General features: G+C 33.9%; 1 pseudogene; it reads left to right on the top strand.

The window, feature by feature from the left end:
* Positions 1-10,684: 10,684 nt before the first annotated feature.
* LOC140856208 (uncharacterized) lies at positions 10,685-11,344 on the top strand (annotated as a pseudogene).
* Positions 11,345-13,513: the final 2,169 nt, after the last annotated feature.

Genomic DNA, 13,513 nt, shown 5'->3' with positions numbered 1-13,513 from the left:
CCAATGGGGGTTAAACGTTGGTCATAGTCAAGGCTGTTGAGTTACGAGTGTTTTGAATCGAATCGGATTTATGATTATATTATATGTGAATATTTGATAATATTTGATTTGTATTAAATCAGTATAAAATATACTCTTATGTTTATTTGCAACATTATTCTTGAAAATTATATAATATCTGAAATATCTAGTTGAGATATTTATTACTTACTGGGCTGTCTAGCTCATTACCTTTCTTTCTATTTTTCAGATTCAGATAATTAATTTCGAGCGTGGGAAAAATATTGGGACAGAGCTTTTAGAGGCGAGATTTAGCATTGTCAACTTCATTGAACTTAGATTTATTGTTTTAGTAAAATTTTATTAGATGTAAGACATTTGATTTAATTACTTGAATTAAAATTTAATAATAATTATTTGAATTTATTCCGCTGTGATGCATTGATATCGTGATGAGATGCCTTGCATGCTTATGGAGAGAGTTCTTCATAAATATGCGGCGATTGCCATGATCCTCGATTCACAATCTCGGATCGGGGGCGTGACAATTAATATGGTATCAGAGCATAAGTGGACAAATTATGACACATAGAATTTGACATAGTATGAGTGTAGGTAGATAAACATTAGAAATATTGGGACGTTAAAGTATGAGCATCATAATAAACCATCCTAACAAATAGATAAATAAATCTAATAAGGTTTTACTACTACAAGGTTATCATGCCTCCCTGTAGAATGATAAGAACTACTCAAAGAATTGCAAGGGAGACATCACAACCATGGGATAGTAGCACTCCCAATCTGATCAGTGGCACCCCTCAGGAGGAGGGTGTCGTAGATCCTAATGGGAGTACTTCGAGAGCACGTCAAGAACCAGATATGGCTCAGTTAATGCAGACCCTAATCAGAATGGTACAAGCGCAACAATAAATACAGCAGCAAATGCTTGAACAACAGCAGATAGAACGAGATACACAACAACATCAGCATCCACCACCACAATATGGAGAGCAACCAGTACAATGGAACAATATTTCAGAATTTAAAAAGCTTGCTCCTCCAGCTTTCAAGGGGACTACTGAATCTTTGGAGGCTGACAACTGGATAATGGAGATGGAGAAGGCTTTCGCTGTCTAAGAGTGTCTTGATGAAGAAAAGATTCGATATGCAGCTTATTTACTACAAGGAGAAGCATACAACTGGTGTCAGCGACTACAGCGCAAGCATGAACAAGACAGCGAAATACTTACCTGGAAAAGATTTCGGATTGCATTCTATGATCAGTATTTTTCTCGAAGTATAAGGATCCAGAAAGAGCAAGAGTTTATTTATTTGAAGCAAAAGGGTATGAGTGTGACTGAATATCTAAGCAAAATTTACAGAGTTAGCAAAATTTGCTTCGAGATTAGTGGATGGTGAGTAAGAACGTGTTCACAAGTTTGAGATGGGACTGAGAACTGAGATTCAAAAATAAGTGGTTCCATATGAATTGACAACTTATGCAGATGTGGTAAACAAAGCACTGATAATTGAAAGAGAAGTCAATGAAGAACGCATAGAAAGAGAAAGAAAGCAAAGAAAGAGAGCAAAATCAAATGATACACAAGAGCAGAATAATAAAAATATCAAAAGATCAGCTAAGGGAGCAATAGATAATAAGACTCAACAGATTGATGGTGAGCAGTGCTTTAGATGAGGCAAAAATCATGCAGACAAAGCTTGCTATTGGAATATAGGTGCTTGTTTCAAATGTGGTTAGATGGATCATAAAATTGCTAGCTGCCCGCTAAATACTGAAAATCAAGTTGGCCAAAGAACTTATGAAGGACAACATAAGGGTGGTGGACAGATTCCTAAAAACCAGGGAAGAATATATGCGCTTACTCAACAGAATGCACAAGCTTCCAATACAATGTGAAAGGTATGAAAAATTTCGAGGACGAAATTTCTTTTTAGGGGTGAAGAATGTCATAGCCCAAGCCCAAGCCCAGATTAAAAGACCCAAATCCATTCAAAAAATAAAAAATAAAAAAATAGTAAGAAACAGGGAATCGGGAAGAAGACTCCTACCGGGAGTCTTCTTCTCCGATCAAATCCCGGAGATCGGAATCCTAGGACCTCTCGGAGTCCTAGGGTTCTCTATAAAAGGACCTTTTCCTTCCTTAGGAGCCGATCATCAGCCCTTTTCCCCTCTCTTCCTCTCTGATTTTCTCGAATTAGAGCCGCGGACACCCGCCTTGTTCTCGCCGTGACTGCTCACCGACGAGGTCACCGGAGGCCGAGGTGAGTTCCCCTTCTCTTCCTCTCTTCCTTCCCCTTCCTCCCATGCCTTTGTGCGCGGCTGCCGGCGACGGGAGTCGCTGATTCTTGGTCGGAAAAGAGACCCCTATTTTGGCCTCTTTTTCTTGGATTTTTCGATGCCGGCGATCGCAATCGACCGCTGGCCATGCCTCTCCGTGATCGGGGGAGTGGCCCCCTCTGTCGCCAACCTCCACCGTGGCGGCCGCGGCCTGAACGGCCCGGCAAAGGAGGGGACTGTCAGTCCCCTGTTCGGCCTGGAATGAGCCCGAGAGAAGAAGAAGAAGAAAAAGAAGAAAAGAAAAGAAAAAGAAGAAAAAAAAAAGAAGAAAAAGAGAAAAGAAAAGAAAAGAAAAAGAAGAAAAAGAAGAAAAAAAAAGAGAAAAGAAAAGAAAAGAAAAAGAAGAAAAAGAGAAAAGAAAAGAAAAAGATATATATATATATATATATATAAATAAATAAATAAAATGAGAGAGAGAGTTTCTCTCTCTTCTCTCTCTTCTTTCAGTCTGAACCCTTACTTTCTCTCTCTGGAATTGAACTTTCTCTCTCTACTTTCTCTCTCTAAAATTTTCTCTCTCTAGATTGTTTCTCTCTCTTGATAGATTTTTCTCTCTCTAAAGTTATTCCTCTAGGATTAGCATAGTGTAAGGCTTCATTTGATGATTTTGATCGAGTTTAGGGAAGAGTCTGATTTTTTAAGTGAGGTTTTGATTTGGGACTTGTTTAGATTTAATTTTGAATTAAAATTAATGTAAAAATATAATTTTGAATAATAGGTATGGAAGAATCTCCTAGAAGTTAGTCGATCTGTTCATTCAGTGCTCCGTGAAAGGTAAGTAATGAATCATCTTCTCGAGATATTCCATATTTATTCTGAAAATAAATAATTATTCTTTGAAATTATGCATGATTTATGAAATTATGTTTTGAAAGAAAAATACTTTTGAAATATTATGGTACGTCGATTATGTACCCGTTCAGTGAAAAATTATGATATATTATGATACAAAGTATTTTGATACAGATCGAATTTATCCTCTCAGCCTAATTATGTTTCAGTGGGCTCCGTCAATGGGGATTATACGTTAGTACTCAGTGGACCCTGCCAGTGGGGGTTGTGCGCTGGTGTTTGTGGACCCTGCCAGTGGAGGTTGTGCGCTGGTGTTTGTGGACCCTGCCAGTGGGGGTTGTGCGCTGGTATTCTGTGGACCCCGCCAATGGGTGTTAAACGTTGGTCATAGTCAAGGCTGTTGAGTTACGAGTGTTTTGAATCGAATCAGATTTATGATTATATTATATGTGAATATTTAAAAATATTTGATTTGTATTAAATCAGCATGAAATATACTCTTATGTTTATTTGCAACATTATTCTTGAAAATTATATAATATCTGAAATATCTAGTTGAGATATTTGTTATTTACTGGACTGTCTAGCTCATTACCTTTCTTTCTATTTTTCAAATTCAGATAATTAATTTCGAGCGTGGGAAGAAATATTGGGACAGAGCTTTTAGAGGCGAGATTTAGCATTGTCAACTTCATTGAACTTAGATTTATTGTTTTAATAAAATTTTATTGGATGTAAGACATTTGATTTAATTACTTGAATTAAAGTTTAATAATAATTATTTGAATTTATTCCGCTGTGATGCATTGATATCGTGATGAGATACCTTGCATGTTTATGGAGAGAGTTCTTCATAAGTATGCGGCGGTTGCCATGATCCTCGATTCACAATCTCGGGTCGGGAGCGTGACAAAACTTTAAAACTAATGGTGACACTAAAGTAAAGTTAGGTTCCTCTTATAGGTGGTTTAGTTAATGGGTTTCAAACCCATTTCAAGAGATGTAGTTTTTACCATCTCCCTGGTAAGGCCTTTCGCAAACAGATCCGTTAAATTATTGCAAGACCTTACATAAATGATGGTAATTATACCATCTGATAATAATTGCCTAACATATTCATGCCTTAAGCTAATATGTCTAAACTTTCCGTTATAAATTTTGTTACGTGCCCTAGACATAGTAGCTTCACTATCACAGTACAATAACATGGGTGGCATCAGTTGTGGCCACAACTTTATATCTAGTAATAGATTTTTCAGCTGCTCCACTTCTTTGCCTGCAACAGGTAACACTACAAACTCAAATTCCAAGGTAGAATGTATTATACAAGTTTGTTTCTTTGGAGCCTGAGAGACAGCTCCACCACCTAGTGTGAATACCCAATCAAATGTTGATTTATTGTCACTTACGCTAGTTATCCAACTAGCATCTATATATCCTTCTAATAGTGTAGAAAAGTTATTATAAACTAATTCAAAATTAACAGTTCTCTTTAAATAACCAAGAACTCTTGCTATGCCCTTCCAATGTGCAGCACTAAGATTACTTGTAAATCATGAAAGTTTATATATTGCAAAAGAAATATCTGGCCTAGTGCAATGCATTGCATACATCAAGCTTTTTATTGCACTAGCATATTCAATTTGTGCCGATCTGCTAGTATTTTGTGTTAGTTTGAATGAGATATCATATGGGCTATTAACTTCTTTAAATCCCAAATATTGAAATTTAAGAACTAATTTTTCCAAATAATGAGATTGGATTAAAGTAAATCCCCCATTAATTTTCTTTATTTTAATTCCCAAGACAGTATCTACCTCATTTAAATCCTTATTTTTAAACTTTTAGGTAAGATACTTCTTAGTCTCATTCACACCTTGCATGTTTGTTTCAATAATAAGCATATCATCAACATAAAGGCATATGATAATTCCATAATCATTAGTATACTTAGAATAAATACACTTATCTACATTATTATGCTGAAAACCATTAGACAAAATCACAAAATCAAAGTTTTCATACATTGTTTTGGCGCTTGTTTCAAACCATGCAATGATCTAATTAATTTGCAAACTTTCTTTTCATTACCTGGAAACACAGACCTTTTGGTTGTTCCATATATACCTCTTCTTCAAGATCTCCATTTAAAAATGCTGTTTTAACATCCATTTAATGAATATGCAAATTGTAAATTGATGCTAATGCTAAAAGCACTATAACAGATGTTATTTTAGCTACAAATGCATATGTATCAAAATAATCTACGCCCTCTTTTTGTCTAAATCCTTTGGCTACCACTTTTAGAAAGAATAATCTTGTCAGCTTCTATTACAACTTTAATATCCTTCTTACAAAGAAGATTTGCAGATACAAGATTTTTTTTTAATTTCTGGAACATGGAGAACATTAATTAGAGTAATTCGCTTTCCGGAAGTAAATTGAAGATCCATGCTGCCTTTTCCCATGACTTTTGCAGAATTATGATTTCCCATTAATACTTCATGTCCTTCTTCAGTAGCTTCATATTCCTTGAATTGGGTTTTATCATTACAGACATGCACTGTTGCACCAGTATCATAGCACCAATCCAAAGATTTGTTACTGCCTGCCATATTCAATTCAGTTACCATGCTTATATGCATCTCAGATACCATAGCAACAATTTCTTCGGTAATATCTGCAACCATGTTGGCTTTATTAACTTCCTTTTCAATTTCTTTCTGTATCTACACTCCCTTTTCAGATGCCATGCCGTGTCTTTCCACAATGGCAACAGGCCAAGTTTTTGTTCTTAGCACTTGTGGGAGGGTCACTGGTATCATTAAACTTTCTCCTTTCTCCACCAGAGAAATTTCTTTTATGTGCACCATCAATATAATTCACTTTGGGACCAATTTGTGAAAAACTCATCTTGTCACGATTTCTAGTTTCCTCTTCTATTCGAAGATGTTTTTGAATTTGTCTCAAAGTAAAATCCTCTGTGGTATGAAGAAGTTTCTTCCTGTAATCATTCCAACTTGGAGGTAGTTTAGCAATGATTGCCCCCACTTGAAAAGATTCAAGAATATCAATCTTCAATTCCTTAAGTTTAGATACCAGAATTTGTAATTAACTCATGCACTTGATTCAAAACAAAAACATTATCAACCATGTTACATTCAAAATATTTCATAATTAAAAACTTATCCGTGCCTTGCTTCTCTGCATTGTATTTTGTCTCTAATGCATTCCAAATCTTCCTTGGAGACTTTACTCATGTGAACAGATCGTAACAGGTTGTCTGATAGTGTGTGGAGTATGTGTCCCCTACACAGCACTTCATCCTCCTCACGTTTCTTTCGTTGTGCCTTTGTCTCTTCAGTATCTATTGGACTTGGTGCAGAAATTTCTGGTAGTGTTGGATCAAGTACGTAAGACGTTTTCAATGAAGTCAGAAGAAAAAAGACTTTGTCTTTCCAGCGGGTGAAGTTGGTTCCATCATATCTGGCCAACTTAACAAAATCCTGATTCATCATCTTCAAACCCGTTTCTGTGTTGGATTCCATCATTAACACCTTAAGATTGTAGGTGTAGAGAATAACAAATATGATTTTATAGCGTGAAATATCACTGTCCTTATGGTGTTAATTGCCCCCACTATCAAAAATGCTGATGGAAAAATATGGCAATACACCCCCAGGATACTATAAAACCACCAAAGCCTGCAACCAGCACTGTGAAGGCTTTCCAAGAAACTTCTATTCTGGATTGTGTGTTTACAGAGAATAGAAAAATAAGAGAATGAAAAGTTACGTTCAAATGCATCAGATGATATTTTTATAATGGCTGAACAGTTGTAAAACACATCCCTTTGCCAACAGTTGTGACTCCCAGCGTATCCAATTTAAATTGATAACTGCTGGTTAGTTTCCTGATGACAAGGATAAATCTTTTTTTTTTAAATCATCTGATAATCAATTTTTTTTCTTTTCACGTATTACAATCTAACTCCAATGGGGATAGAGGGTAAAATCACATAGGATAGAGGTAAAAGTGGCATGAATATTATCTATCCGGATCTGTTTTCATATTCGAATCAATCGAATATGAATAAAAATTTGAGAATTCGATTAATATCCATATTCATATCATATCATTAAAGAAAAATAGATATAGATATGGATAGGCAACTATCCAATCCATATCCAAATATTGAATCTATATATAATTCTATATAATTTTATATAATAATATTAATTTTTAAAAAAATATATAACTATATAAACATATTATTAACTTGATTTATCATCTATTTGACAATATCTTTGATTCTTTAGTTATAAAGTTTAATTATCCAATAATATTTTAATTATATCGATATTTTCTATATCGAATTGTATTTGTATCCATTTAAAAAAATATGGATATGAATTTTTACATCCGAATAATATCTGTATCCATATTTGTATTCATGAGATAAAATAAATATAGATATAGATATGATGATATCGATTTGATTTCCTGCGGGTGTTGTCTAGATTGGGATCGAATTTTCAAGCCTTGTTGTGGTTCGAAAAGTTGGTTTCTCGAGCTCCAACAGTTGATGCATGGCTCGCATTGGAGCCACGCGAAGCTGCTACGAGTCCATCACGAAGAAGTACCTCTTTGGGTCTCGCCTCCTTGGAGGGGTACCAAGGGTGAGTTCCGCCACATACGGGACTTTCTCAAGGTGAACTCGTAGGTGGATCTGCTTCCAGTTATAGTCCAACTCGAGAGCATGGTCATAACTAAAACTGGCCGGGCACCAGCTGTTGAGTAGTAGTACAAGCGTTGCAGGTGCCGAGACTTCCCAATTTAATGGCTGTGCAAGACATACGAGGAAAACGACAATATCATCAAATTAGCCTATCTCAGAAACCACATCTTTGTTTCAGTCTTTTATACTTCAGTAGACTATTATTCTTTTCCTTCCAAAAGAAATGTGATAGAAAATAGGAAAAAAAATCATCCATGCATACTCAAAGTATTAAACTCACAGCCAATAATGTGGCAATATCTATTGTGTTTGTCCTTCTTTACTTACTGTATCAATATTCTTGCTTCCTCCATTTATCTGATAATTTGTTTTGTCTTCAGATCTCATCACATAATTATTGTTTTATTTCATCTTTAGCATTCTACATTGTTAATGAAATATCTCTCTTCATTCTTACAAAGGCCTCTTCTACTATTATGAAGCTGGAAGTCGAATATTTTTTTTACTTCAATATAGAAAGCTTGCACTTATATTATATCTTAACCCAATAAATTTGGTAGTAGCCCCTTCATCTTTTCATAAATTAACATGACTTCCATGAATCGGCATTCACTTGATGCCACCATGTTTTCTTTTCTTGGTGTCATTCACAGTTTTATCAATATCTGATAAAAATAAAATTCATAAATAAAAATGAAGTTGTTCATTTTTCATTTTATCAAAAAAAAAAGAGATTGAATTTTTTTATAAAAAAATATTTGTTTGGGCTCAACCATCTCAAACAAATGATAAAGAGTATTATTTGGGTTATGTACATTTTGCACTCTTATCCATCGCACTTGGTAGTAAAATATTATTTTGAATAAATAGTACTCATTCCTGGCTTAGTAGCCAGCCCTTCAAATTATTGATGCAAAATGGGAAGAGAGGATCAGGGGAAGCAGTGGTACATTAGCAGGACACAAGATTTTATTGAACGAATAAAAGTCGAGATCTTGGTGAAACTTGAGACCCAAAAATGAAGACAATGTGGTGCAAACATTTCCACAAAACTATTTGTCTTTTTCGATCATGCTCTAGTCTGTAGTCAAAATGGCATTGATTGATTTTGGTACTAGCATGTAACATTAACCTAGAGAGCCTCACAAAGTGAATGTTTGGAACCCCATCACTAGGCTAGCAGGTACAAAGTTCCCATCCAAGATTCATTGAACTAGACAAATTTTGCTTGAGTGTCAGCTCAAGCGAGATTTATTTGGATATGGTCCATTTTTTTCAGTTGCATCCAACCTAGTCAGTTGCACAGGTCTAGGTAGGGAGGCAATCATCAGTCTAGGGCTACAACAATGGCTATTTAGTTGAGTTGATGGCAAACCCTTACCCAACCGAACACAATGTCAGAATAGGATTTCTCTGACCTAACCCAATCCAATTCCCTCTTAAACTAAACCCAATTGGGGTCTATAGTTAGGTCGAGTTAGGTTCAAGGTTTCGGATTGGACTGAATAAGAAATTTAAAAAAAAAAAAAAAAAAAAGGTTTTGGATGCTTTATTTGGTTCAAGGCCCACACTGATCGAATTAGAACAAGTCAGGTGCAGGTTTGGTTGGATGTCAAAGCTTACCTAACTCATCTATAGATTAGGCTTAGTCTTGGTCTATTTGGATATTTAGGATTTTTAAACCAAGGATAAAAATTATGATATGATATAGGATTTAATTTTATAGGATTATATTGAATGAAAAAAAAATATCATATAAATAATCCAATCCTGTGTTTGGATGATAAATTAGGATTTCCCCCCTCCCTCCTCCTAATTCCTTCTCCATCCTTTATTATTTCCTTAATTCTATAACTTTAAAATAAGATGAACACTTTAAAATTGCTTGACTTAAGGAAAATAGTCTTTAAATTTTTAAATATTATTTTAAATTTAATCTGTTACTTCTATTCTTAATATACCCTATACTAAGCCAAGATACTTAAATTTCATTTTTTTAACCTCATGATAATAAGTGTGAGTAGACACTTACAACAAAAAAGAATATGCATGTATCATGGATGATTTTTAACAAATCTTATAATAATAAGTATGAATAGGCACTTACAATAAACATGAATAAGTATGTATCATGTATGACTAACCAACACAGTAAGATATAATTAGTTTGTTCTTTAATTCTCTGTTGTCCTTATTTTTATGTTGAAAGAAAAAAAATCTTGGTTGTGTACACAATGGACTCTGATGAAGAATAATGGCTTATTAACTAGAAGAGAGATAAAAATGATTGGATGATGTTATTCCAACCAGCATCATATTTTTATGGTGCTTATGAAAAAAAGCACTTGTCATACTTCAATTCTTACTGGGGCTTTGTGGGTCAAAGAAATCCTTGAAGGGCATGAAGGTGGTTACAAGTTCGAATTTCATATGGATCCTTTTATTTTTTAAACACTTACAACATTTTACGATAAAGAATCTTTTAAGTGATACTAAAATGTGACGGTGGAAGAGCAACTTGCAATCTTCATGTATACACTTTTCAGAAATGCAAGTAATCTAGCATTGCAAGAACATTTTCAATATAATGGTGAGACAATTCATGGACACGTTCAAGTAGTTCTTAATGTAATTACAAAATATGATTATGTCACTCTTTCACCAACTGTTACACATCTAAAAATTAACAACAACTATCGATTTTGGTCATATTTCAAGATATATCTCATATCTCATAATATTATAATAATATTATAACTCTTTTATATTTTTTATTATTTTGTTATTTATATTTTGGTGCCATAGATGGAACTCATATACCTGTTACTGTATCAGAGAAAGATGCCCCTCCATATCAAAATTGGAAAACAACTTTATCTCAAAATATTATGTTAGCATGTGATTTTAACCATTAATTGGTTTGTATATGTTTCAACAAGATTGGGAAGGTTTAGCTTCAGATGCAAGGGTTCTCGAATCAGCTTTGAAAAATTATTTTTATGTATCAAAAACTAAATTTTATCTTGTAAATGTGGGATATAGAAATACACCATCCTTTATTGCTCCCCATAGGGGGGTTCGCTATCATATTAGAGAGCAAGAAATTAGTAATGTGAGGCCATAAAATAAAAAAGAACTATTTAATCTTCATCATGCCTCTCTTAGAAATCATATTGAGCAATCAATTGGTATACTAAAAATGTGATTCCCTATTCTAAAAGTAGCAACTTTTTATCCAATTGATACTCAAATTAAGATTGTTGCTGCAATGGTTGCAATGGGTTGTATTACATAATATTATTAGTATTTTTAATGGAGATGAAGAATGGTTAAGTCGACAACCAAATAATATTAATCCAAATGAAGTAATTGATGTTCCTAATGGTGATGAAGAATATGATGGTGATATTGAACTAATAAATTATCAACGAGAAGCTGGCAACATATTATGAGATAAGATAGCAAGAAAAATATGGGATGACTACTTGAAAATAAGGAATCGACGTGCTTGATCATACTAAAATGATGCATAATTTAAAATAATATGTAACTTAAATAGTTTTGTTTTCTAAGAAATAATATTAATAAAATATGCTTCACATAATTAAGGTTCCCTATGATTCTTTTATATGAACATTGGAACACAAGTTTTTCTTATTATAATAATAGAGATAATAAAATACAATCATATACCAATTTAAAGACATAAACAAGAATTAGACACATAGAACCAATAAAGTCATAAACTTGTACTATTGTACTTTTTCTGCATTTCTCAATTCTTCCTTAATGTTGTTCAATCCTATAATAAAAGAAACACTAAAATTAAACTTTTAAAAATCTAATAAATAAATCTATCACAATTGATACCTTTGCATTTGAAGCTTTAGCCAATAAATTCGAATTTCTTTAGACAGAGAAAAATTTCTTGATTATATAATTAAATAGAGATATTAACTATCACTGTCTTTTCTTCTATTGAAAGTCCCTCCATCCTATTTAGAATCTCAATGCATTTCGGAATAGAGAAATCATCTCCATGGTTTGTTGCTTCCTTCTCTCTACTACTCTCTCTTTCCCTAAATTTCAGATGCCTCTCCATTACAAATGTAATTCTCTCCTAGTTGGCCTTTTCTTCTTCCTATTCACTGTCTATGGAGAAATAGATGGTGCCACATGTTGGCTAATATCATGTGGTTTGCATTGCAATTGTGATTTAGCAAGTGTACGCTTGAAATCTTCATCTTCCGCTATATGCTTATCTCCTTCTTCATAAGAGTCTGTAAGATTTGAACTTTAATGAATAGAAGGTGATTTGATGCAAGTTCTTCATTTTTATTATCTCTCAAATCCATATTTCTAGATCTTATGAATATGAAATTCTTTTGTCCTTCTATAATATTTCATATTCCAAAAAATTTCACGATTAGTGCACCATATTCAAGAAATGAATATCGAGAAGGACAAAAAAAAAGAAAATATATACCTTCATATAAACTAGCTAAAGCATCATAATGCATGAATAATTTATGTTGCCACTTCTTAAGCTTGGGGTTTGCCTATTAAGAGAAGATAATTATCATATATAATGCTCATTATATAACATACATATATATAAAACTAACCTTGACAAGTGATGCCCAAACTTCATGGCTAGTAACTAATATGCCCCTAAAATGGTCCCATGCCATTCCACTTTTGTTTCTTAGTTATTTTTTAGCATTCTGTAATCCCTTTTCATTTGGGCCTCATGCTCCTTGACTTGTTACTTCGTTAGATTTGACTTAGGAAACTTTTTCTTCAAGCCATCTACTATTATATTCCATCCTCTAGTTTATTCTCGATAATGAGAAACATTATATTTAAGTAATGAGTCTACAAGACCCTTTTCAAGAGATAGATTCCATTGTGCTTTAACATTTGCCATAACATAGTAGCCGAATAAAAAAATAAATTGATTAAATATTAGTTTCAAATTAGAAAAATAATAGCAAAAAGAACAAAATTAGAAATAAAAATTCTAATTATAAAGAACTTACAATCAACTTAAATTGGAACTCAAAATTGAGAAAATATTTTAGTAAGAGATCTCTCTTTTACAATCATCTAGTAATGTAAAACTGAATAATTTTCTCAAAGATATAATGAAAAACCCAAAAAAAAAAGAAAGAGAGAAACCATCTTCACTTTAGCATAAGATCAAATAGTTGATAAGCAAGACTTATAGGAGATTTAACACAGAAGAGAGTGGAGGGCCTCCTCGATTTGAAATGGGAGGTCGAATCATCGGCCTTCAAGAAGTTGCGTCAGCTAGAGTTGCCGTGGTGGTGATGGGGCCAGAAAAGTCATCAAAGATAGACACAACAGGAGAGCACGGCGGCAGCGACGAAGGCGAAGCGAGGAGGGCAGCAATATATGGGCAGTATGGAAGGAGGTGACGAGAAGGTGGAGAAGTGGGAGGAGTAGAGAGAGGGTGCACATAAGGTGGGTGACGGAAGGAATGATAGGAAAGGAGAAGAAAACGTAATGTTTGAACAAGGAGGAGAGCCTGACAATCTCAGGAAAAAAAAAAGATCCATGAAGGTGATTATTTTTTTCCAATAGGATTAGCCGCTTCCAAT

Source organism: Elaeis guineensis, chromosome 1, assembly GCF_000442705.2.
Source record: "Elaeis guineensis isolate ETL-2024a chromosome 1, EG11, whole genome shotgun sequence".
Classification (NCBI taxonomy): Eukaryota; Viridiplantae; Streptophyta; class Magnoliopsida; order Arecales; family Arecaceae; genus Elaeis; species Elaeis guineensis.
Note: the sequence above shows the minus strand (reverse complement) of the source record. Positions and strands in the feature narration are given on the sequence as shown.